Raw genomic sequence first — 4856 nt, 5'->3', positions numbered from 1 at the left:
TGACTTCCCCTGCCAATGTTGGCCAGATCAACTCTAAATTACGGCACGTAAGTGAATTTTACACTATAACATGTTTTCTGGGAGCGAAATTTTATCAACGACATAACTTACGACCAGATCTTTGCTTTCCCGCCCTGCAGAACAACCATCTCCCTCCCAAGATGAAATGGCTTCGCCATTGATATCCTGGAAAATATTATGGTTTCACTTTAGTCTTCATATCCGTGCGATGGTAGTCGCCTCATCGTGGCAAAGGGCTATTCACCGCTTCCTTCGAAATTGGTTTTACAACACGAGATTGTCTTTTCGGACGAGAACACTGGCACTGGATTCACCGACAATTGGCTTTCCTTACCTGATCAGCTGGAGCTCCTTTCTCGGTTGAACTTCTTCTGTGACCGGACCTTTCCGTCTTCCCTCGAACGAAAACTAATGCGATCGTATGAGTCCCCGGACACTACGTCCACTATGCAGTTGGGTGCGACAACGCCCCCAACCCCGGAAAATTTCGCCAGTATATCGTGAACACTCGTTGGAAGCGACAGAGGCTCCCATATTATCGTGATTTATTTGCAAATACGTAGCACCTTTTCCTTAATTGCAAAGGAGTTGGATAGCTTCATTCTTTTCGTTGTTCTGGAGGTTCACTCTTTAGGTTATACCTAGAGAAAAAAAATTTCTTTTGAGTCCCGGAATTATGGAATTTCTGTCTATCAAGTTACCATAAAAAATGAAAACAAAAAGAAAGTAATTGAAAAATATATAAAATTAAACTAACAAAAATTATGGAAAACCAGCCTAATACCATGTCCATGTGAGGGATCAGCCCAGTCACAGCCGCGGGATTGGCATCGTGGCCAGGCCTCGGGTATCGACCCATGCCCACCTAGTCTTCTCCCAGCCTGAAGAGTTAAAAAATGTTTTTGTCAATTTTAAAAAGTGTATACGCTGACGGTTGACGGACGTAAAGGACAGTAAAAAAAGTGATCAGCGCGTCTGATTGTCATATGGCGGCTCCGGGTTGATTCCCGTCGCATCGGTGATTATTCTTCACACAGGGGCTGGGTGTTGTGTTGTTTTCATCACCATCGACACCCAAGTCGCCCAATGCGGCGTCAGCTGTAGAAACTGGCACGTTGGGACTCCCGGCCATCAATGCCAAACGGACATTTCATTTCACCCTGCGTGTCAATATCATTACGTGAACGAGTGTCAGTGCCCTATAACAAGAGCTGGAAAAATCACAAAATACATAGATAACTGTGCACAGTGACAGGCACATCAAGGCCCACTATTTAAAGAGGAATAACCATTTTAGATACATTTCATTAATAAATGCATTTGTCTTATAGCATAGACTAAATGTTGTGTCCGATATCTTAACTTCAGAAGAACAAACATGCTTAAGGTACAACTGTCGCTTACGAACTCCAGCTTCGAAGTCGGTTGTTGTTGTTGTTGTTGTGGTCTTCAGTCCTGAGACTGATTTGATGCTGCTCTCCATGCTACTCTATCCTGTGCAAGCTTCTTCATCTCCCAGTACCTACTGCAACGTACATCCCTTGAATCTGCTTAGTGTATTCATTTCTTGGTCTCCCTTTACGATTTTTAACCTCCACGCTGCCCTCCAATACTAAATTGGTGATCCCCTGATGCCTCAGAACGTGTCCTACCACCCGATTCCTAGTCCAGTGCCACAAATTTCCCTTCTCCCCAATTCTACACAGTACCCCCTCATGTGATCTACCCATCTAATCTTCAGTATTCTTCTGTAGCACCAAATTTCGAAAGCATATATTCTCTTCTGGTCGAAGCTATTTATCGTCATTGTTTCCCTTCCATACATGGCTACACTCCATACAAATACTTTCAGAATCGACTTCCTGACACTTAAATCTATACTCGATGTTAACAAATTTTTCTTCTTCAGAAACGCTTTCCTTGCCATTGGCAGTCTACATTTTATATCCTCTCTACTTCGACCATCATCAGTTGTTCTGCTCTCCAAACAGCAAAATTCATTTACTACTTCAACCGTCTCATTTCCTAATCAAATTCCGGCAGCATCACCCGATTTAATTCGACTACATTCCATTATCCTCGTTTTGCTTTTGTTGATGTTCATCTCATATCCTCCTTTCAAGACACTGTCCATTCAGTTCAAATGCTCTTCCAAGTCCTTTGCTGTCTCTGACAGAATTACAATGTCATTGGCAAACCTCAAAGTTTTTATTTCTTCTCCAAGGATTTTAATACCTACTCCGAATTTTTATTTTGTTTCCTTTACTGCTTGCTCAATATACAGATTGAATAACATCGGGGAGAGGCTACAACCCTGTCTCACTCCCTTACCGGCCACTGCTTCCGTTTCATGTCCCTCGACTCTTATAACAGCCATCTGGTTTCTGTAAAAATTGTAAATAGCCTTTCACTCCTTTTTTTATCCCTGCCACCTTCAGAATTTGAAAGAGAGTATTTCAGTCAACATTGTTAAAAGCTTTCTCTATGTCTGACCCTCTATATACTCCTTCCTCCTTTCTGTTTTCCTTTCTTTGCGTAGAACTGGTTTTCCATCTCAGATCTCAATGTTCATACAAGTGGTTCTCTTTTCTCCAAAGGCCTCTTTAATTTTCCTGTAGGCAGTACCTACTCTACCCCTAGTGAGATATGCCTCTACATCCTTACATTTGTCCTCTAGCTATCCCTGCTTAGCCATTTTGCACTTCCAGTAGACCTCAGTTTTGAGACGTTTGTATTCCTTTTTGCCTGCGTCATTAACTGCAATTTTATATTTTCTCCTTTCATCAATTAAATTCAATATATCTTCTGTTACCCAAGGATTTCTACTAGCCCTCTTCTTTTTACCTACTGCCTTCACTGTTTCATCCCTCAAAGCTACCTATTCTTCTACTGTATTTCTTTCCCCCATTCCTGTCATTCGTTACCTTATGCTCTCCCTGAAACTCTCTACAACCTCTGGTTCTGTCAGTTTATCCAGGTCCCATCTACTTAACTTCCCACCTTTTTGCAGTTTCTTCAGTTTTAATCTACAGTTCATAACTAATAGATTGTGGTCAGAGTCCACATCTACCGCTGGAAACCTTTTCTAATTTAAAACTTGGTACTTCAATATCTGCCTTACCGTTATATAATCCATCTGCTACCTTCGCAGTCTATTTTTTAAAAAATCATGTAATTCTACGTTTCGACTGCGAATTGAAAAACTTAAAAAATTCTTTGATAAATGCACCTTAAAACGTTATGGAGGATTACTGTACAATGAGAATGCTTCACCTTAGACAAGCAATAGCATCCCTCTACGACAAGAAAACTGTTTCTATAGATACAAATTGAAAGTTAAGAAGACAAACAGAGAAGCGAGGAAAGAGTGCAGCTCCACTTAGCAACAGTTTAATATACAGATGTGATGGCTTATCCTGGGATTTTCGCAATGAAACATATTCCACGAAATTTAATTTTCTATTCTTATGATCTGGCCATTGAACACGACAGCAACAGTATGTCAGATGAAAACTTCTTTCTACCTAACGAGACAACGGCTTTTAAAGAAAATCGGAGATCAGGAACAAAATGAAACACATGTTGACATAAAATTATAGACTACATAAGATATTTTAAGTACATATGATGATACATTTCGTGCTGATAATAAAGTCTCTCGGGTCGACATTCTATTATAAAACATTGTAGCCACAAAAAACCCGCCCAAAACCTAAAACTTTCGAAGATCAATCATCTTCATCACCATCACCTTCGTCAGGAGCAAGTAACGTAACGGTTGAGGTGGTCTCCTATACGTGATAACTATTTCTGGGCACAGCGTTACAAATAAACGCAGAATAATGTTTCATGAAATTAGAATCTTACATCCTGCTTCTTCATACTGGTATTCTGCTCCTAAGAACGGTGTAGAAATGAGAACTTGAGAGAACAATTTCAGCCAAGTTTGTGGATATAATCATGGAAGCAATCTCGACACTTAGAAGATTCAGAGGAATTCAATGAATTTTTTATGCTGTGAGCAGTGATATCACCAGTGCAGACAATGCTGACACAATCTGCAACAGCACGGCTTAATTATGACGTGCTGCAGCCAATGACAAATCGTCTAGGGGATATAAAAGGCCACAACAGCAGCAGCCAAGACAAGCAGTTACTCCAGACGAGTCGGTGATGTCAATCGTCTAAAGCCTGAGGTTTTATCCAGATTATTGCAGCAAGGCCAACGGCCTTGCTTCAGTGGTAACACAGGTTCCGGTCAGATCACCGAAGTTAAGCGCTGTCGGGCTGGGCTAGAACTTGGATGGGTGACCATCCGGTCTGCCGAGCGCTGTTGGCAAGCAGGGTTCACTCAACCATTATGAGGCAAACTGAGGAGCTACTTGATTGAGAAGTAGCGGCTCCGATCTCTTAAACCGACATACGGCAGGGAGAGCGGTGTGCTGACCACATTCCCCACCATATCCGCATCCAGTGAAGCCTGTGGTCCGAGGATGACATGGCGGCAGGTCGGTACCGTTGGGATTTTAAAGGACTGTTCGGACTGAGTTTGAGATGCAGCAAGAAAATTCAGAATGTCAAATACATACGTTTGTTGTTAGTGTGTTCGTCTTTTGTCTGAGGACTGGTATGAGGCTTCTCTTCATTGCAGTAAACCAGTGAAAGGCTCTTCATCTCTGCATAACTACTGCAACCGACACTCGTTTTTACGTGGTTACAGCAGAAAAGCACTAGTCCCCCTCTAGAAAATTTAAATTTTACACTTACCTGTATGTTCAGATTGACTATTCCTTGATACATGAGAATGTGTTCCATAAACTGAGTCCATCTTTTAC

General features: G+C 41.6%; 1 pseudogene; it reads left to right on the top strand.

The window, feature by feature from the left end:
- The first annotated feature begins 4242 nt into the window (after nt 1-4242).
- On the top strand, nt 4243-4360 carry LOC124803690 (annotated as a pseudogene).
- The last annotated feature ends 496 nt before the right edge of the window (nt 4361-4856 follow it).

Source organism: Schistocerca piceifrons, chromosome 6 (assembly GCF_021461385.2).
Source record: "Schistocerca piceifrons isolate TAMUIC-IGC-003096 chromosome 6, iqSchPice1.1, whole genome shotgun sequence".
Taxonomy (NCBI): domain Eukaryota; kingdom Metazoa; phylum Arthropoda; class Insecta; order Orthoptera; family Acrididae; genus Schistocerca; species Schistocerca piceifrons.
This window is presented reverse-complemented; position numbering and strand designations above follow the sequence as displayed.